We start from the raw sequence: 22,875 nt of genomic DNA, 5'->3' as shown, positions 1-22,875 counted from the left end.
ATCTTGCCCTATATATTCTTTTTTGTGTGAAAAAGAAACCTTGCATTGTTTTAAAGTTTCTACCTTTTTCTGAGGGAAGGCTATATTTTTTTTTCAAAATACCTTACGGGAGAGTTTTAGGGGAGACAACCAGTTAGTCCATGAATTGACTGTTATGAGATGGTGATGCTTGAGGTTTAAAGTCTTTTTGATGCAGTATGTTTAGGTTACTGTCCGTAGTCTCTGGAACCTTTCCTCATCTATGAGTGAATGAGCTTTTTGCTAGGCTCTACTTTCATTTCTGCTTCACTTAATTTTATTCCCTCAAACTCAACTGCAGTTGCTGACTTCGAGCTCTTAAATTCTTCTACATCTGGATTGTACATCTCCATTGACAAATTTGCCTTTGCATATGGTCAGATAATTCTATATTTGGAAAAATATTCCTATTGTGTATTTTATTCCATTGAACCTAGCAGAGTTAAATGTAGTTTGGATGCATAGGGAAGAATTAATGATTGGAAGATACAGAGTTGGTAAATTATTTATTCTGGCCCTGAGGAAGCTGAAAAGCTGAGTGAAAGACTAATAAATCATTTGTGGTAGTGCTGGTTGTCACTTCCAATTATTTTAGACGGTTTTGTGATAAACTGCAGCACCTGCTAGATATCCACACACCCTCCCTTGATGCTGGTGGTGCAGCTTGTTTAGTCGATTATCAGAGGCAAGTTTGTGTAAAGTTTATTTAGGTTGGGAAGGAAATTGCTCTTTTTAAGTCAATTTTGTTGCCTTTTCTCATTGTTTTGATTGCTATGAAAGGATTTGTGTGACATGGCAGGGAATCTGGAATGTACATACCACTTTAGCCAGGGGAGACTATCTTTATCTTTTGTTAAATTAAATACTTGAAGGATTGAGCTTCTTTGTTATTCCCAGACTAATTAAAAACTACTTCTACTGAGATGATTAGTATGCTAAAGATCAAATCATCTTTTTGATACCACACCATTTAATAGAGAACCACTGCTGCTGTTTGACCAGACCTTTTTTCATCATGCTTTGTTTTTAATGGCTGAGGCTTTGAAACCAGTAGCTCTGAAAGGTAGTGAGGTCCTTCTTTGCATTGGTTCTAAACTCAGTTGCTGAGATCCTTGGAGGCATAAAAGAACTTGAAAGCTTAGCCTAGACTGGCCTGGTTCTAACTGTAATGAAATAGGGCTCTCTAAATCTCCTCCGGAAAGAAACTGTGAACATCATATAATGTGCATGCTTGCAATTATGGTCAGTTCTTTTGTTTTCATCAGTTTAATAATTTTTTATTATTTTGTGCCCAGAGCACAAAAAGTTTAATACATCAGAATAACTTTGTTTTCATTGCAGTTTTCAGGTTTAATATAAAAATATGGGATATTTGAGAGGATTCTTATACTGTATATAAAGAAATAATCTTGATAACTGTCTTGTATTCATTCAGCCACATTTTTACTTATTTCTCCTCATAAACCTTTATTAAGCTCATGTGTACCTGCTCTGTGAGAATAACTATACTACTGTTAGTTATAACTAATTCTCTTAGAACTTTAGCTGGGGTATGTACTATTCTAAGCATTTTACATATATTAACTCATTTCAGTACTAGAAGGCATTTGTTTACTGTTCTTATCCTTATTTTACAGAGAGAATCCTTATGGAGTGATAGGGCCATAGTGATTTCATTTTTGCTTTGAAGTCTATACAAGGAGGGAAGTGTTTATGATAAATCTTATTCATTAATTAGGTTTAGAATTTCAGTCCAAATAGTGTAATAATAAATATCATTTATCAAGCATTTACATTTGTTTGATATATATTACTTTGCTTTTATTCCCTATATAATTAATCACTATTATATTCTTATGATGAAGAAATTGAAGCTTAAAGAGATTAAACCACTTGTCCCAGGTTAAGAAGCAGTTTAGGGGTTGAGGAGCTGGGATTTGAATCAAGATATGATTGCTTAAGAAAATATATATATGATTGCTTCTGCACTCAAAATAGGGGTTACAAATCCTAGTCCTGATAGTCTGTTGTTTGGTAATCAATAAAAAGTGGGGAAGAAAATAACTAGTGGGAACTCAGGCAACTGGAGAGCTTTTCCAAAGTGGGCTCAGTGTTTCTAGATCTAGTGGTGTGTTTTTTGTTTTTTGAGAGAAGTTAAAAATCTAGATCTTGGGATGCCTGGGTGGTTCATCAGTTAGTGTCTGACTCTTGATCTTAGTCCAAGTCTTGGTCTCAGGGATGTGAGTTCAAGCTCCATCCATGTTGGACGACTCCATGCTGGGCATGGAGCCTACATTAAAAAAAAAAAAAAAAATTAAATCTACATCTTTTTATGTGAAATGTTCAGATTTTTAAATCTTGGTGTTTTATTCAGGATGAATTAAAAAAAAGTTATGGCTTTAAAAATTTAATAGAAAAATATTTTACTGTGTCCTTTTTTTTTTTAAAAAATTATTTATTTATTTATTCATAAGAGACACAGAGAAAGAGAGACACAGACAAAGAAGCAGGCTCCACGCAGGGAGCCCGATGTGGGACTCGATCCTGGCACTCTGGGATCATGCCCTGAGCCAAAGGAAGACGCTCAACCGCTGAGCCACCCAGGCATCCCTGTGTCCTTTTTATTATAAGAACAACATATACTCATTACAGAAAAATTGAAAAATAAAAAGCACACATGACCCCACCACCCAGAAATGACTAGTAAACCCCTTTCTTTTTTGAGGTTTTTTTTTTTTTCCTTTTTTGCTTTGGTTAGCATTTTATATTTGTCTTTTCTGTGATATTACTCATAGTTTAGTAGATTGGTTTCTAAAAGACATTATAATATTCCAGAGTTCAAATGCATACCCTTCACAAAGCTCTCATCCAGGGATGCCTGGGTGGCTCAGTGATTGAGCATCTGCCTTCTGGCTCAGGGCATGAACCCAGGAACCCTGGGATGGAGTCCCACACAAAGCTCTCATCCTGTTCCTGAAAGTAAATTTTCCTTCCTAACCTCCATGTGAGTATACCTCTATTATGATACCTTGTAGCTACTTAAATCTCACACAAACATCTGGAGGGTGAGTAATATATTTGTCATTATATTCTTACAACATTTACTGACGAATAAATGAAAATAGATGTTTAATTTGTCTCCTGAATCTACCAATTGAAACAGCAAAATGGCAGCAAATATATATATAATTTTTAAAATTCTAGTAGGGCTTTTGTGGAAATGTGATTATACTAAGAAATCAGTGAAGTTTATGGAGATAATAATTCTTCCTAGATCTAAAGATATACCTGGACTTCTGTATCATAATTAATTAATAAAGATTTACTATGTTCAGATTTGCCAAGTAAATCTAATTTGAAGAGGGAATTTTGCTAAGTAAATATCTATTTACAATATTATAGTATTAAAGGACTGCAAAAGAAATACTTGTTGGAAAGTTTGTAATTAAATGGAGCACGGGAAACTTGAAACAAAAAATTTAGATATGGTGGATCTGGTATGGTATTCTTTAGATAAAAGGTAATTCACAATTCTAGAGGTAATTAGGCCTTTAGAAGTCATCTTCTTATCAGTTAAGAAACTGAAATTTTGAGACATAAATAATTGGACTAGGGTCATGAGACTGCATTTTACCTAATGCTCATTACTGTGCTCAAATAAGTTTTGAATGAATAGATTAAAATGCCTTATGTGTAAGAAGTTGTTGAAAACTTCACCATGTGTCCTTTAGGAAAGCTATTACAAAAAAAAATACCATGAATGTATATTTTAGAAAACAGAATGTTGCTTTCCTTAAAAATATTTATGCTTTTAAGAGAAGAACTTAGAAGACATACTACTTTTTAAAGTATTTTGGCAATGTAAAGGAAGAAGAAATAGAGTAGGTTCTAGTCAGCTTTGTTTCTAGCAGCACTTTGACTATATTATTGGAAGGTATCCTTGGATAAGCTTTATGGAAACTTTTCAAGTTGGAAGAAGATTTCAGCTGGAGTGTCTAAAGGGTCACTTAAAAAAAAAACTATATTAAAATAAAATGTGTCCAAGCTTTAAAGAAAAGATCTCAGAGTTTGCAGATGATCCTAAAATTGGAGCTAGAGGAAATAATGAGGAACAATGCAATCAGATTCAAAAAGATTTGGATTGTTTAGGTGATTGGGCCAGCAGATGGCAAATGCAGTTCAGTGTAGACAAATGTAAAATAATTATCTTAGGAACAAAGAACCAATCATACAGCACACTGATCAGGAAAAAATTTGTGGGTTATTGTAGGAAAACCATTGAAACAGTTAACCCGGTGCACAGCTGCAGCAAAAAAGGCAAGCAAGAAACCAAATTAGCAGACGGATAGAATATAAAGCAAGAGGCAATACTTATAGTGTATTAAGAAACTTGCTAGACCCCATCTAAATTACTCAGTCTAGTATTGGTTGCTAGATCCACGTTAGAATGAGTAAATTTTTGCCTTGGAAATAGACTAGAAATTGTAACAAGCAAATCTAATAATGTTAAGGAGATTTGAATTAATTTTTATGAACTTTGAATTTGTGAACTTTTATAGATTCGAGCAAGACATTGCATCAAAGTAAAGGCACTTCAGATCTACTATCATCACTTGATCTTAGTAGAAAGTGCGTATGGTTTCATCTGCGTAGGGCCTTACTTAACCCCCTTCTAGTTCAAGTAGGAGGCTGCACCTCACTTTTCTCAACTAAAGAAGCCTAAAGGCTGGCATGATGAGGTCCTTTTGCAGCTAGAGAGCTGTACCTGGGCACTGAGAGAGACTGAGTATGAAATCTAAGAGCTGCCAATAGATGTTCATTCCTATCCTGTGATGCTGGTTACTGATGCAATAACATGTTGAAGGCTTCATTTTAGGCTGTGGGGGCAGAACTTTGTGTTCTGCCTTCCTTGATTCCTTACTCTTCAACCTTGTCTCAGTTTTTTTGAGCTACCCAGTCTCAGCCAATAAATTCCTTTTTGACTTAGATGAAGCAGAATGTGTGTTGTTTATAATTCAGAGCCCTAACTGGTACAGTAGTAAGGTTTTGTTATTTTAGCTTTGGCCATTGTTTTTTTGGTTCTTCCATGTGTTTGCTTTGTTTGAAGTGGTGTCTTACTATAGATCATGTTTTGGATGAGAAGAAGAAAGCTAAAATGCAAAATCTGTTTCTCAATCTTTCTTATAGTTGAAAAGATGCAAGATGCAAGAAAAAATTATACCAATACTACCAGCATCAATAATTCTCTTGTAAAATTTAACGTTATCCATGCAACTGAATAGTGTCACTTTGTTAAAAATGGTGTTTCGTGTTCAAGCTGTTTGTAAAAAGGGTGCATATGCATATCTTTATGTATTTGTAGTATCTTTAAAAAGCATTTTCATGTTTTGTTTTGGAGGAAACAATGCATGGTTTTCTTAGTGTCTCATGAGTAAAAAGTTGTAGATCAGGATATACTGTCCAGTGTTTGTTTTTTTTATGTTATCATTGATTAGTGAATATTTGTTGAATGAAATATTTTGAAGAATAACAACACTTGTGAATTAGAAATTGTGGATTTATATTTTAAGTTTGTGATGAGTTGATTGGCTAATATTTAGAATTGATTCTTTTTTAAAAATAATTTGAATATTTTATTTAAATTCAATTTGCCAAAAAAATAAAAAAATTCAATTTGCCAACATATAGTTTAACACCCAGTGCTCACCTCATCATGTGTCCTCCTTATTGCCCATCACCCAGTTACCCCATCCCCCCATAAAATTGATTATCATACAAGCAATACTTTATGTAGTGTTTAGATTTTCCATTTATCCAATATGTTTGTTATATTGATTTGTATTTAAATTGTTCAGTATATGAATGCTTGAGGCACAGCCACATGTAAAGTGAGGTAAAAAAGAATAGAAAGTTTCTTTTTTTGAAGCATGGTGTTCAGGGCTCTTCCTTGGAAAAATATTGAAGTAATCAAGAATTTGTCTTTGAGACTTCATCACTCTTCAATGTGAAATGGAACCCTCCCAATAGAAAGATTGTCCTTGAGTCCATTACTCATAAACCTATAGGTTGCCAGAACTCTCTTCCTCCCCTAAGACCTGTATGTATTGTGGAATTCATGGCATGCCTTGCCTTCCAAAGTAAATATTCCGTCCCCATAGTATTGATTATGGGTGGTGTTAGTTCAGTCCTACAGCTTTCTCCCCTATTTCAGACATCTGTATGAACTCTTTACCTTTGAAGAGATTATTGTTTTATGAAGAGGCTACTTAATGCTTTGACATTTTGGTTAGTGTATCTCAGTGAAGGAAGGACCTCCATCCAGTGTTCATGGGAATGTTTTTGGTTTTGTTGTGCCTTTGGGGACTGCCTCTATTATATATATATGTCTGTATAATAAAATCATTATACTTGAAAAATTATCTTGAGTATGTGAATGTTAAGGGTAGTTGAGGTTTTACGTTCTAACCTTGAAATTATTTGAGATCTTTGTTTTTTTTCTGCCTCTTAGACATGTATAAAAGAGATGTCTGGGACATGGGGCTAGAGTACCTAGCAGATGATTACATACGATGGTTGCTATGCCAAATCTGCCTATCTGCAAGGTAATATAATGATCCTTTTAGGAGTAAATTAAGACCTGGTACCCTGGGACGTCTGGGTGGCTCAGTGGTTGAGCATCTGCCTTCAGCTCAGGGCATGATCCCAGAGTTCTGGGATTAAGTCCCACATCAAGCTCCCTGCCTGGAGCCTGCTTCTCCCTCTGCCTGTGTCTCTGCCTCTCTTTCTCTGTGTCTCTCATAAATGAATAAATAAAATCTTAAAAAAAAAAAAAAAAGACCCAGTGCCCTAAACCTTTGCACTCATGGAGAAGTCTGTCTTCCTTGTCTGCATCACAGGTTCCTTTGTGTCATGAGATCTGCTGCTAGCCATTTCTGTTGATGCTTACAGTTGAGCTTTACTGACTGCTGTTAATGCTCTCACTGCCTCACAAGGGGACCTGATAACTCTTGGCTGTTCTATGTCTGGTCAGTTCCTGATTAAAAAAAAATAAAAGACAGGGCTTGTATTAATCATGTCTTTCAAAGAGTGCACATTAGGTAGAGATGAGGTCTGTGTATTAATGCCTACTTCGTGTACTGCTCTGGATGCACAGCGGCTACTTTCTCCTTGCCCCAAACTTTTTTTTTCTTTACTTAATTGCTAGATTTGGAGTCCTTTCAGAAGGGCAGTGGCTGTAGATAGTTTAACTGTGTAGTGGGATTTTCAACATTTAGCTATTTAGCTCCTGTTGCCTGCCTGTATGCCTACCTCTTTCCCTCCTTCCTTCCATCTCTTCCTCTATTCCTTCTTCCTTTTTTTTCTTTTTCTTTTTCTTTTTTTTTTTTTGGTAACAGTTTTGGTTATTTCTGTTTAAAGAAAATGGTCATACTAGAAAATTCTACATGAAAATGTAACTGGTCAGTTTATTCTAAAAATACTGGATTATTATATATTAGTAAGAAGGGATTAGATGTGTTTAAAGTTTTTTTAATATAAAAATGGAATATTACATATCTATTACTGTTTTTCATTTAATGGTATATATGGGCAGGAAAAATACATACCTCTTTTTTTTTTAATATTTTTTTTTTATTTATTTATGATAGTCTCACAGAGAGAGAGAGAGAGAGGCAGAGACACAGGCAGAGGGAGAAGCAGGCTCCATGCACCGGGAGCCCGATGTGGGATTCGATCCCGGGTCTCCAGGATCGCGCCCTGGGCCAAAGTCAGGCGCCAAACCGCTGCGCCACCCAGGGATCCCCTACATACCTCTTTTGTATCTAAGTCACCTCTTTTAATAGATGTACAACATTCTATTGTATGGATGTACCATAATTTAACCATTGATAACTAGATTTAACCATTGATAACTAGAAAAATTCATTAGAATTTTTCACAATTATATATGATACTGCATTTAAAATATTTTGGATAATGCTTATACACACACATACCCTATCAAAATAATGAGAGCTATATATATAAATTGCAGAAGTAGAATGATTGGATAAAAGGGTAATTTCATTTTTAAGGATTCTGATACTTACTGCCACAATTCATGTGTTTTACTCCCAGCACTGATTTTTGAGAGTCCCTTTTATTTTCATGTCAATAGCATGCACTATTGCTTAAGAAAACATTTTTGATAGTGTTATAGGTGAAAAGTGTATCTTAGTGTATATTTTGAATGTTATTGACCATTTGTATTTATTTTATAATTTTCTCCTAAAATATCATTTGCCTGCTATTCAGGTATTTAAATTATATATTAAGAAAATCGACACTTTTCTGGCATGTTGGTGGTATTTTTTTTTTTTCCTGTATTTCATTCTGTGTTTCTAACTACTGAGTTGAAGTGTTGCTTTGTTGGGTTTTTGTTTCATTTTGTTTTATTTTTGGGCCTTTCAAATTTATTTAATCAAATATGTCTTTTTTACGTAATTTTTTTCATTTTTAGTATTTAAATTTTCCTTTATAATTTTTTAATTGATTTAAGATTTTTAAGTGTTAGTTTTGGGACATATATTTTTTATTTTCTGTTTATTGGTTTCATAGTCATTGTGTGCACAAACATATGATCAAGAATGTAAGAAAGGAGCACTGAACTGCTGCCAACTGACTGTGACCTTGAGTCTCAGCTTCTATATCTGCAAAGTGAAGATACCAGTCTGGTACAGCGCAGTTCATTCAGTGCAGTTCATTCATTCTTCCCATGAACTACGGTAAGAAATAAAATTTAAATCATAACCTAGGACTGACATACATATATTCATATACAAATATATGTGTGTATACATATAGTGTGCGCGTTCCACTTTTTGTATGTCATACCATATCCTATCATGCAATGCCAGACTCTTAAAGAAAAAGAAACAAAATTGCTGTATGCAACTTTCTAAATTGCTTTGTTACTCACAAACGGGTATTACAGTTTGTGTAATACTGATCTAGTGAATTGGACACTCAAATGCCTTCTAGGGCTAACTAGCTAAATAGATGCAAATACCTTGCCAGTTTAGCAAATCAGAGACCTGGGTCCTATCTAAAGGCATTCAAATTAAAATAAAACTTGCTAGGTCAAAAAACATATTTTCAGGTGGAATTCAGACTGTTTATATGGGCCCCTCGCCTAGACCAGAGGAAAAAAAACAAAGACAAAATACAAGCTCATTATTCTGTCAGATTGCTATAAAATGTTTTAAACAAACAGAGCATGTTCAGGCAGTGGAATAGAGACCATACTTTGAGTATCACTGGTCTAGATGGTGGCTACTTTCCAGTACCTTTCTAATCTAGAATTCTGTGGCTCTGTGACAACTTTTAGAAGTAGAAATTAGGAGACAAAGTGGCCTCACTCAGTTTTCCTGATCTGATAATCCTGTGATAGCATCTGAGAAAGGGAAACACTACAGAGGACTATGCTAGGTATTTGAATTACTCTGGAGGATGATTAAAAGGGAAGGTGAACGTTTGTACTTTCCATGTCAAGCAAAAGTGATGACACAATATCCCAGTAATTGGATCTAAAAATGAAAGCTGCTGATGAATAACCAATGAAAAATTATATTGAAAAGTTCAGTGTCACTGAAAAAATACAGCAACATTTGTAGACCTACTGAACTGTGTGTGTGTGTGTGTGTCTATGTATATGCACACAAAATTATTTTTATGACATGATTTTCTAGTTTTGGGGGCAAGATATATACCTACAAGAGAGATTCTCTGATGTACAACCATTAAGGCTCACTTTGGTGACTTGGGTAATTGTAATGGAACCATGGAGCCATTAGGCTCCAGATGGAACTTTAATCTGGCTTCTGATTGAGCCAAGTGTCCTTGTAGAGTCTCTAAGCATCTGTTTTGGAAATATATCTGACATTATTCAAAATTTGTACAAATTAAGCCACCCTTGGGTTATAATTCAATTTTTCTTTATTGAGAAATGTATTGTAAACAGTTTTTTGCAATCAAGTAAAACTAGCCTGTACCCATTATTTATTTGCCTATTAACTGGCCATTTATATTTTGTGATTAAACTCTTAATGGATTTAAGAAAGCTTATATTGTACTTCTAAAATTGTAACTTGTTTATAAAATGTGAAGTTGTTTCCTAGTTTTAAATAGCTTTTACATAGGTACTTATTTTTGAAAGACTATTTAAAAATACCTAAAATTATGGTGCTTTCACCTTTGAATAACAGAAACCCCAAAAATCTGCCTTAGGCCAGAATGAAGTTTATTTTCTTCCATAACGAAGATTCCAGAGATAGAGAAGGCTCTAGGGCTTGGTCTTCAAACACTATATGAAAAAGTTACCAGCTTGGTTTGTCTGTCTGTCTTGGTTTGTCTTTAGACGGATTTCCTTCGTGATCACAGGATAGCTGCCATTCAGTAGCTGGAGCAACAAACATCCTTTCATTCCAGCAGGGAAAGAAAGCAAGAGTTTTTTTTTTTGTCATTGGAGACTAAAAGTTATTTCAGTTTTATTGGCCTAGTTTAGATCCCATGTCCATACAGTTTTTGATGATTCTCCTATTTACAGAAACACAGAAATTAAAATTAGTGTGGGAACACGTACTGATTAAGTAGTTTTTTTAGTCCCTTTGGCTTGTTAGGTAGAAACTGGACAAATTGCTTTTCATATTGGGGGTAATAAGTATTATTGGTCCAGGTATATTGTAAGGAGATTGCATTACTAAATAAATGTTAGTGACATATTCTCAGGAAACTCCTATCTATATTATCACTACTATTTATCTCCTCCTCCAAAAAGAAGACAATATAGTTCTTTGGACTGGTCCTCAGCAGCTTGTCCTGCCATATGTATCTAAGTTAGTTAGTTTCTTTCCTTTTCTTTCCTTTTCTTTTCTTTCTTTCTTTCAATTGTAGCATAATGTATATATAGCGAAATTTTAAGTTTTAATAATTGAGGAAGAGTACTGGAAATGAAGAGTTATAAATTCATGACAGAAAGATCTTATTCTGTATTTCAGGTAGGAAAATACTGGTACATAAGAGAAAAAGTCCCTAAAGGAGTATTAGAGCAAATGTCAGTGTCAGGTTTGGATCGTCTTTCCCTAGATAATAGTGTTTGTGTGCAGATTTTCCAGGGTGTTTTTTTTTTTGTTTTGTTTTGTTTTGTTTTGTTTTTTTGTTTTTTTTGGTCAGTTTGTCCACTGTTCTTAAATTTCTTTTCCTCCTTTGTGTGTCAGAAATGCATTACTGCAAATACCATTTATTTGGATTTTGTGATAAATTGACCAGAGATAGTTTTAAACATAACTAAACAATTTGATAAGCAGCTAATAGAATAAATAAGGAATCTGTTTACCTCTCTCAGAGCTTAAAAACGAGTCAAGGCATTCTAGATGTCTTCCTCTGTCCCTATGCCTCAAAGTCTCATTGATTTTTCCCCGATGTTTATCTCTGGAATCAGTTCTCCATATTCTAGTTTGGATCCTATTTGTCTCTTATTTGGACTTCTAATCTCTGTGCCAGAATATTCATATGATATAGATTGTTCTTCATTTTGCATTCTTTTTTTTTTAAATTTGATAGAATATCCTAGCATTTTTCCAAGTGAGCGCATAGATCCTCTCATTTTATTTTTAGAGCTTTATAGTATTCCAAATTAGGGATGCATAATGTATAATGTCAAAATGTCTTTCTTGATGTTACATATCATTGTATCCTTCTTGTTAAAAATTGCTCTCTCTGGGGGAGGGGATGGGTAAAAAAGGCAATGGGGATTAAGGAGTGCACTTGTCACGAGCACAAGATAATGTATGGAATTGTTGAATCACTGTACTGTACACCTGAAACTAATATTGCACTGTGGTTAAGTAAATGGAATTAAAATTTTAAAAAAAGGTGCACTCTTTTCTCCTATAATGAGTATTCTTAGCACAGGGAACATTCACTTCTCAGGGATGGGTAAATCTGTATTATGTGTGGGCATTTTAAAACTGTAAAATTTTGATATTCCTTGGTTGAGGATTTTTCTTACAGTAAGAACTACGGCTATTTTAGATATTAGAGATGACAAAAGGTCCCTCATGGTCTGACCTTCTTGCCATCTGCAGTCTCCTCATTTTGAACAGCTTGCCTTATCCTTGGCTGAAAATCTTGTTTCTTTTTCTTTCACTCCTTTATGTTGACGTGTGGTTTTTACTCTGTTTTAGGACCCTTTCTGTCTTGTCTTGTTCTTCCTGAAGTTTTGTCCCATGATATTTTCCCTTCTCCTAGTTTGTCACACTGCTAGTGAGCTGTTATTAAGAGCACCTGTCATTTCCTTTAAGCTCAGCTTCCCTCTACCTGCTTTTGAGCTGCTTGGGGACAATGTGATAGTATCATATGCATATTTTTAGCTTATTGGTAGTGTACATAGTAGTACACATAGTAAGAAATGAAATGTCTGATTACATGAATGAGCTATAGTGGAGGAACTGTAGAAATGTACTAAGTATATTTATGTTTTTGTACGAAGTAGCTGAACTTTCAGTAGTGACAGTTGACAAATGTTTTTTGTTAATAATTTGGACTTGAGGAAGGGCTTTACTCAAGTGTATGATAATGCGGGAAAGAAGATAAGCCTTGAGAGGTAAACTTTCAAATCTTCACAGGGAGGAAGAGAGCAGATATGCAGAGTCTCTGAAGAAGCAGAATGAGTGATGGGCTCTGCAAGCCTTGGCACTGCCTGATCAATGGTACTGATGCAGCTAAGGGCCAAATATGCCACGAGGGGTGTGGATGTATTGGTCTGCTCACACTGTAAAAGGAGAGGGCCAGAGGTTGAAGCTGCTAGTACTCATCACTGCATAATATGGAAGATTTTTAATATTCGGGTTTCTGCCCCTTTATAAAGACATAAATGCAGGGGGGTGTAGATGGATACCCTAGCCTTTCTTTGCAGGTGGAATAGTGATTAAGAGAAAGACTTCAGCAGACAGGGTTGAAATTATGCCTTCGTTACTTGCTAGCTGTGCATCCTTGGACGAGTTTCTCGACCTCTTTGTGCCACAATTTATATAGCTGTAAAATGGTGGTAATAGTAGTACCTACATCATAGAGTTGTGATGATATATGTAATACTCTTACAGCAGTTTCTGTTGTAAGTACTGTGTACTGGGTGGTGGTATGTCCTGAATACCTGGGTCTTCTGTCTCTTCTTATTCTAAAAAATCTGTACTTGTTCAGGTTATCTGACTTCCTGTTTAAGTTTGTCTACAAAGAGAATGTGCTAGATATGCCATTACATGGGTGGTGATCCTGTGACACACAAATGTCCTTTGTGTCTCTGAGTCATGATTCCATTCTTGAAATTGTTTCAGAATTCACTTTCTATCCAATGTGGCTGAAGGCCAGACCTAGGGCCTATTAAATCCTTATGGTAATGACTGCCTTTCCATGACATCTTTTGAGAGCCAGCCATCCTATTGTCCCCTGACAAGTCCACATCTCATCCCAGCAGTGGTGTGGGCCCAGGTAATCAAACTGTCCACTTATTTCTGTATGTATTGTATGACCGACAGCTAATGACATATCCTGTTCATCCTTTTCTAGTGAAGAAATATATGAAAGCATATGAAATACATTCACACAAAATATGCTCATATTAAAAAAATATTTGATATGTGTTGGAATGAACTCCTTGAGTGTAGGATTTGGGTCTCTATTTCTGTTTTACTTTGTTTTGTGTTTGCAGGGCGGGTCTGAAATTGGTTCAGGCCTAAAAGATGTGTGTGCAACAGGAAAAGGAGTAATAAGAACAGGGTTTGTTTTTAAGACTGTTTAGGAAGTGGTTTTGGTTTTAAGGCAACATAATAAAACCTTTAGCTTTATTCTCTATGCCATGTTTCTCTCTATGTTCCAAGAGGGCTTCAGTGTTCATATTATTTTAGCTCACATTGTTAATTTCCTGCTGTAGAAGCCAGGGCAGAAGGCATGTTTCTTCTGAGATTTTTATTTTATTTATTTATTTTATTTTATTTTATTTTTTTTACTTCTTCTGAGATTTTTAGATCAAATTGAGAGGCACAGAGAATCTGAAAATATCCATCATTTTAAGCCAGATAGTGAATGTCCTACTTTATTGATGACCTTGAGCCTGATAACCCACCCAAAGTCCAGTCCATTGTTACTGTCATGATACAGAATTGGGCAGCTGTATCACAGGGACTGGATTCAAGGCAGCTTTTAGGGAGTGATCGTGACTGACATATTCAGTCAAATAGTCTAGTCTATAAGAGCTGAGAAAATGGCTAGCTTTTATTTGAAAGATTTATTTATTGAGAGAGAGAGAATCCCAAGAAGACTCCAGGCTGAGCGTGGAGCCCACTGTGGGGCTTGATCTCACAACTCTGAGATCAGGACCTGAGCCAAAACCAAGAGTGGGCCACTTAACTACCCAGATGCCGCTACCTTTAATTGGAATGCTCTTCCAGGGAAAGACTGTTGTGGGGATATAGGAGTACACTATTTGTGGCCTGGTAATCGTGTTTCTTTTCTGGGACTATTGAACAAAGTACCACAGACTAGGTGGCTTAAGTAATAGAAATTTATTATCTCAGGTTTCTGGAGGCTAGGTCTCTGAAACCAAGGTTGTCAGAGGATTGGTTTCTTCTGAGAGCTATGAGAGTGTGTGGTTCTTAAATCTTGATTGTTTATTTAAAATGTCTCTTTTTGGTAATTTGATTTACTGAAGATGATTTTATTAGTAATGTAGTTATATACACAATTTGGTTGCTGAAATGTTAAATATGATTAATAAAACTAAAAATGTTTACAGAATTTACATTAGTAGTTTTATTTTAAAAAATTGGTCCTTTTGGTCACTGTATTCTTTTTCAAGGGAATTATTTTTAATAGGAACATACCTCCTACATAATGGTATGACAACTAGGAGTGTTATGTCCAAACAGATTTAAGTTAATTATATATCAAAATCTCTTTAATCTTTTGTATTACAGTGTATCTAAAGAGAAGGCTACAGATTTAAAGTAAAATGAAATCTGATTAAATTATTAAACTGATTTAAGTCCTGTGTTCTGTTCATTCTGCTACAATAAATATGCCTTCTTCACTTCAGTATTAAATTTACAATGTAGCTGTAACCTATAGGAATAACAACCATGTTTTCTTTTAATATTTCCCTTGGACTTTGGGTGTTTTAACTTTGAATTTTTATGTTGAAAATGTTAGTACTAGTTAAATTTTTAATTTTTTAAATTAAATCTTGATTTCTTTTTTAAAATTTTATTTTATTTCAGTTCAGTTTGCCAACATATAGTATGACACCCAGTGTTTGTCACATCACGTTGCCCTCCTTAATGCCTGTCACCCAGTTACCTCATCCCTCTGCCTACCTCCCCTTCTGCAACCTTTTGTTTCCCAGAGTTAGGAGTCTCTCATGGTTTGTCTTCCTCTCTAATTTTTCCCCACTCAGTTTCCCACTTATCCTGGTTTGTAAGATTTAATTATTGTGACTTAACTGAAGAATTTACTCCATCCTTCCAAAATGAGTGCATTATCTGTTAAGCAGATGGCAGATCTTGTGAACTAAGTTTTGCCATTAGAATAACCCCTCTATGTCTCATTCAGTTAATTTGTTTGAACATTTTCCTAATAAGTATGTTCATGAAGTGAAGTTGGTTGGTGGACTTCTCTCTTCCCTCTCTTTATTTCTTTTTTCCTTCCTTTTATTCTTTGAAATATGTAAGACTTGCAGCAGTTACAAAACCTACAAAACCAGGGGAAGCTGGGTAAAAAGTACTTTACATAACATACTTTACACTTTACATAACCATCATAATTTCCAATAGTAAAGAAATTAACATTGGTACAGTACTATTAACTAAGTTACTGATTTTATATAGGTTTTACCAGTTTTTCCACTAATTCCTTTTTCTGTTTCAAGATCTAGCCTTGGAACCCACATTTCATTTAGTTGTCGAATCTTGTTAGTCCCTCAACAATGTGTAATAGTTCTTTACTCTTCTTTCTCTTGACCTTGACACTTATGAAGAGTACTAGTCAGTTATGTTTTAGTATATCCCTCAATTTGGGCTTGTGGGAGGTTTTCGTATGATCAGATTGAGGGTATGCGTTATTGGGAAGAATACAACAGATATGATGTTCTTTGATATGCTCAATATATGGTATCAGTGGTACATGAGGTTTTATTACTAGTAATATGGCTGCTTCATTGTTTGTTTATCTTAAATTCAGGGGAGAGTAACATAACATAAAATTAACGATTTTGAAGTAAATAATTCAGTGACATTTGGTACATTGACAGTGTTATATAACCATCACCTACCTATATCTAGTTCCAAAATGTTTTGATCACTCCAAAAGGATACCTGTACCCATTAATCAGTTACTCCCAATTTGCTCCATCCTCAAACCCTTTCCCACCCACATCTGTCTCTGTGGATTTACTTATTCTGTATAATTCATATAAATGGAATCATTCAGTAAGTATTCTTTTGTTTCTGTTTCTGGCTTCACTTAGCATAATGTTTTCAGGATTTGTCCACATTTTAGCGTTTATCAGTACCATTTTTCTTTTAATGGCTAAATAATATTTCGTTGTATGTATATACCACAGTGTGTTTATCTGTTCATCCATTGGTGGACATTTGGGCTGTTTTTGTTTCTTGGTTATTGTGAATAGTGCTGCTGTGAACATGCATTATATGTATTTGTTGAATTGCTGGATCATATGGTAGTTCCAACAAACTTTCTGGTTCAGATATTTTTAACTCTTTTGTTTTTCATTTGATTAAATAAATCTAATTTTTTTATAGAATAATATGGTAACACAAAATCCAAAGCAAAAGTACTTCATAGATTTTATATATACATCAGTTTTAAAACCCGAGAGTATTTGTCATTCTGATTAAGCTATATATTTCTGGATTTGATTGTTGATGGAATTTATCTGTTTTTCCCATTTAAAATGATAATAAGATATGCTGCTAGAGTCCGTGAATTTGTTGTATGCTTTGTATTATCAGTTGATGTTGTATTGATTTGTCCTTATTTTGGACAGTTTATTTCCCACCATAGAAGAATTTCACTTAAAAAAAAAAAAAGAATTTCACTAGTTTAAGGAAACATCTATAATAAATACTTGAAGAACAGCTTAAGGAGCCTTTTTATACTTTTAAATATTTTCTCATTGCACATTTGAGATTTTTTTAATGTAGTTTTGAACCTTTTTTGTAATTCATTTTCATTTTCTTATGATAAACATAGTGTAGTATTGATTTTTAAAAATGCTTTAGGGGCACCTGGGTGGTTCAGTGGTTCAGCATCTTTGATTCAGGTTGTGATCCTGGGGTCCTGGGATTGAGTCTCGCATCAGGCTCCCTACAGGGAGCCTGCTTCTCCCTCTGCCTATGTCTCTGTCTCTCTGTGTCTCTCATGAATAAATAAATAAAATCTTTAAAAAATAATAAAATAAAAATGCTTTATACTTTTCCATATAGCAGATAGAGAAAGGGTTGATAATTCTACTACAAATCTGTTAATAAAATGGCAAATGAGAAAGAAAGTCCTTTATTGGAGAATAGATCAGATCCATAAAGACTGTTCTTTAGACCAGTTTTACTTAATCTTGAGTGAGAACCTGGTGTATAGTCTCTGAACATATTTCCACCAAATAAGAGTTGGTTGTTCTTCATTGGGTTAAGATAAAATCTTTGTTCTCCAGGTCCTCTTGTTCCAAAAAGACCACTCTTTTATGCTGAAACTCTGTTGACCCAGGAAATCTGCCTTTACCCTTCAAATAAGTTCTGGCGGACCTGAAGCTTTCAGACAGAGTCAAAGGGACCTTGAACTTCTGGTTTTGGTAAGAGTTTTAACTCTGGCATTTTTGGCCTGCTTGGGCGTTAAAAAACTCTAGAATAAAACTCATGGTCTACTCCTGATTCAACAAAAGACATCTGATATTGACGCTAATCCTGTTAGCCTACTGGTCTTTATTGAGGTGAAGAGGGTAATTATGGAATTTTTGTGGAAAAAGTAAATTAATGGACATAGTATTTGAAAACAACTTGAAGCCACATAAACTTTTTGTTTTGTTACTAAGTCTCAAAAATCATTACTAGGAGCACCTAGACTTATAGGTCTGGTGATATAACTTATGGTAGAGAGATACCTGTGAAGGATAAATGGTAGCATGTGTCTCTTGGACTAATGTCGTGCCATTTCTAGTATATAGGCTAGGGGAACCAGATTATTTGACTTCTTAATACCTTTGTTCCTTTGTTCATTTTTTTCTCTCTTCACCTTCACTTCTGGGTCCTCTGATAGTTGTCTAATGGTTTGTGGTGTTATTTGTTGTGAAACTCTGCCTCAAGCTATTGCTGAGATTTGGGCAGCTGGGTGATTGGCAGTTAAACATTGGACTCCACATTCAGGACTTGGATTGTCTGTATTCTCAGATGCTCATTGATGATAAAGCCATATATTGTAAACATCTTCTTTTCTGTTTTTGGAAACTCATTCTTTTTTGATTTGGGAATGGACTAATTATTTGAGTGTTTAATTTTTAAATAAAAATATTCCTGAATATTTAAAGATTCTTTAGGTATAGCTGGGTAACTATACTTAGTAATACTGTATTGTGTATTTGAAAGTTGTTAAGAGAGTAGATCTTAAAAGTTTTCCTCATAAGAAAAAATTGTAACTGTATGATGATGGATATTAGCTAGGCTTAGTCAGATAATCATTTTGTAATATATACAAATATTGAATCATTATGTTCTACACCTGAAAGTAATAAAGTATTATATGTCAATTATATTTCAATAAAAAGACTAAAAAATATTTTTCAATTCAAATCCGAGAGTTCACTTTTAAGAATAATTGAACTTCAACTAATTTTTGAAAAAGGGGATATAAAAAGTTCTTGATTTTTTTTTTTTAATTACCAAGGAAAAGTATATGCAGTGATCCTAATAATAGTAATGTTGCCATGTTGTTGTTTGTTAGCAAGTGATTGAATTGATCTGATAGTATTAGGAGTACTCTAATAAAATGAATTAATTTTCATGTGTGAACACAGTATAAAATCTGAATGCTTGTTTCTTTAGTTAAAAGATGGAATTACCTTCTATAATGAAGTTTAAATGCTCAGAGATGCCATACCCAAAGTCACCATTTTAACATTCACCACTTTGCACATTAAGCCACCATCTAAGACTTTAGACTTACATCAGTGGGTAGCATGCATTAAAGATGATCCCTTTGTATAAAGGGAATAAAATTCCTTCAGCAACTTTAAACCAGGTGAAAAGAAGAGAGTGCTTCCATAAATACAGAGCTACTGTGTGAAAGCCTTGCTTTGGAGTCATGGAACTAAATTCAAAAGTGTGACATACTGTTTTCTTTCTTTTAAGGATATCTATTTGGCTTGTCTAGAATGTTCTCTCCTCTTCTCTCTTTCTTGTGTATTTTTCCTTATGAGTAGGAGAGAAGAAGTAAAAATCAGTTTTACCTACTTGAAATTATGGTGTTGTTATATTACTTTTAAAATTAAGCTGATAAATTTAAAAGATGGCTTATTTAATCATATGCATATATTCATCGTAATTATCAGAATCCAGCCATTTCTTCTTTTTTGGGGGGTAGGGGAGGGGGGCTGGGCAGCAAAGCAAAGTTTATTGAGTGATAGTAAAGGAAAGTTTATTTAGTGAAACTACATAGCTCCCAAAGAGGAAGGGGACCCAAGAAGGTTGCCCTGAATCTAGCCATGTCTACCATCTCTGATGCATTCCAAGCCACCACTCCGTCTCATCTGGAACTCCTAGGAGCGTCTTAACTGATGCCTTTTTATACTATACTCCTCCCCAACAAGTTTGTTCTCTACATAAAACCAAAGTGATTCTTTTATAATGAATCAGGTTACTCAAAAATTCCACTTTTTTGCTCATTGATTTCTAAAATCTTACAATGAGCTTTGTTCAAGGCCATATACAGTTTGACTTTCTAAAACCTCATCTGTTCTCATTCTCTTCCTTTCCCCTATTGCAGTCACAGTGGCCTCAGTGATGTTCCTTAAACACTGTAGGTCTGCCCCACATAGGGTCTTTGCTGTTGCTCTTCCTTTTTTGGGGGAGGGGGCGGGGGGAACCCTTCCCTTAGGTGTCCATAAGGCTTATTATTTCCTCAATTCCTTCAGATCTCTTCTTAAATATCACCTTGTTAGGTCTTCTCTGAGTACATTATCTAAAATAATCTTGCTCTTTTCTCTACTTCCAGCCTCTCTTATTTCCTTTACCTTGCTTTACATATCTCTGAAACACTTAGGAAGCAGGCCTCAGTAATTGAGTGTGAGCAAGAATGGTACAAAATAATTGCCATGGCCAGCTGCATGTGTGGGGATGTAGTATTCAGAGATCAGGCACAGGTTTGGTGGTACAGGGTTTAGATAACTGGGTTCAAATTGTTTCTGGGTTGTTGAGTTACTTTCTCAGGGCTTTAGTAACACAATCCCGAAAACAGGAGGCTTAAAACCGTAGAAATTTATTGCCACAGTTCTAGAGGCTCAAAGTCCAAACTCAAGAAGTTGGCAGACCGTGCTCTCTCAGACTGCTCTAGAGGGGAGTTCTTTCTTGTGTCTTTTGGCTTCTGGTGTTTGCCAGCAGTCTTCGGTGTTCTTTGTCTTATAGATACATCATTCCCATTAGATGGCCATGTTTCCTCTGTGTGTCTTCAGGTAATCTTCCCTCTCTGAGTGTCTGTTTCTGTGTCCAAATCTCCAGTTTTTATAAAGACACCAGTCATATTGAATTAGGACCTACCTTAATGACCTCGTTTTTTTTTTTTTTTTTTAATTTTTATTTATTTATGATAGTCACAGAGAGAAAGAGAGAGAGAGAGAGAGGCAGAGACACAGGCAGAGGGAGAAGCAGGCTCCATGCACCGGGAGCCCGATGTGGGATTCGATCCCGGGTCTCCAGGATCAAGCCCTGGGCCAAAGGCAGGCGCCAAACCGCTGCACCACCCAGGGATCCCAATGACCTCGTTTTAACTTGATTTCCTCTATCAAGACCCTATTTCCAAGAAAGGTCACATGCTGTGCTGTGAGATTTAGGACTTCAACATATCTTTCATTGATGAGAGAATTTCACTGAAAAATTAATAAATAACTTGATGAATTAATATAGGGTAGGAGGTCAGGAAAGACACAGCAAAGGTAAATCTTGAGTTTCCCTGCTTACCTGAGAGAATGCTGGTACCATTGGAAGACAGTTTCCAAGCAAGGTGAGAGTGGAGGGAAATGAATTTTGTTGTAAACCTGCTGATTTGGAATTGTATGCAATAGCTTTGTTCATGATAGTCAGAATTCAGGGGAGAGATTTGCATCTGGATAATTTGTTATGAGATAGTTCTCTGAGGGAGAGAAGATGGAGGAGAGCTAAGTCTAAAAAGGAAGCTAAAGAGAAAAGGTTACTTTGTTGAAGTGGATGCCTTCATCCATTATAGAAAAAAAGTGTCTTATGAGGGGATTTATCCCTTTACTCCAAATGTCAGTTCTAGTAATGTCTGGATAGTGGATTTACTAGCTGAAGTGGCCGCTGCATGAACAGAAGTAGAGTTACCAGTTCCTGACAGCTGCGAGTCAGCCTCTGGGCATCTTGCTAAATTTTCAAATATAATTATACAGTAGACTTCCTTTAACAAATTCCGTGTTCTCAGCTATAATTATAACTGCTTTTCTTGCCTGTAGCCTGTTCTTTGTCTTACTATTGCCCTCCTTATCTCCCCCTGCTGGTTAGAATTATCCTCTGGTCATTTGGGATCTGATAAAAGATGAAGTGGTTTACTGCAGTTTTCTTTCTCCTAAGCATAGATTTACCAGTGCTAGCCAATTTCCTTTCTCCACTCCAGTCTAAAATACATTTCCAGTAATACAAAGTAGTGTTTTAAAGCATAAACTAGCAATATCCTATATTAAAGTAATTTTTATTTTGAAATAATATGGAAATAGAAATTTAGGTACCTTGTAAGCTCTCTATGCAACTGTCAGAAAATGACCACCATGACTTATCCAGTACTCCTAGCAATAGTCAAGAGACTTTCAAATAAAATCTTGCTCATGGCCATGCTTTAGACCAAGGTTTGTTTTGTTTTGTTTTGTTTTGTTTTGTTTTGTTTGTTTTTAATATATTAAGGCTTGCAACCAGAAATGAAGTCAACATAAATCCTACAACTATGATCCTGCAATAGTTTCCAGGACTCATCATGGCAGTAATTTGTAAGTTTAGAAATATGAGTGGGATTTCCTGTTTTCTCATCTATTTTTATCACCTAGATATCCATTATGAAAATAAATCACTTTAAAAAATGACTTGATATCCTTTACAAATATATTGTAGTTTTGGGGTGATAAACTTCAAGAATGTTATTTCCATGTCATTTAGATTATATTCTAAGTCATTTTAATGTCTTTTCTTAAGAAATAACTAAAACGAATGGATTTCTGAATGTGCAGAGGAAGAGGTATGCTTGAACTCTTAGCCTGCAATGGATGTAATCCAGAAGGAATTATGGACCATTGTTATGTATTGTTCATCACCGAGTTATTTACTAAAAAACACTTAGAGTATTTGCTATATGCCACTGTGTTAATTTTAAGTTTACTAGGGTTTTCGTTTGAAGAATTCGATTTAAAGGGGTATGCTTATAATGGTCGAATATACTTGGTAATACACAGTAGTGTATTCAGTTGCCTATTAAAATAATTCTGTGTATAATAGGGTCTTTAGATTTAAAAAGTAGAACTTCTCTTACACAATAATTGGTTGA

At 35.0% G+C, this 22,875-nt stretch overlaps 1 protein-coding gene across 14 annotated transcripts in view; it reads left to right on the top strand.

The window, feature by feature from the left end:
• Positions 1-22,875, top strand: part of TBC1D5 (TBC1 domain family member 5) — a 544,964-nt gene that overhangs the window by 55,387 nt on the left and 466,702 nt on the right. For 4 of the 14 annotated variants that reach the window (XM_077865311.1, XM_077865305.1, XM_077865308.1 and 1 more), the window contains one exon: positions 17,774-17,911. The exons of the other annotated variants lie outside the window; for them this stretch is intronic. The gene's annotated coding sequence lies outside the window, so the exon portion shown is untranslated. The remainder of the gene's footprint in view (positions 1-17,773; positions 17,912-22,875) is intronic. 14 annotated transcript variants of the gene reach the window in all.

This window comes from Canis aureus, chromosome 22, assembly GCF_053574225.1.
Source record: "Canis aureus isolate CA01 chromosome 22, VMU_Caureus_v.1.0, whole genome shotgun sequence".
NCBI lineage: Eukaryota > Metazoa > Chordata > Mammalia > Carnivora > Canidae > Canis > Canis aureus.
The sequence above is the reverse complement of the archived record's forward strand: the minus strand, read 5'-3'. Positions and strand labels throughout refer to the sequence as shown.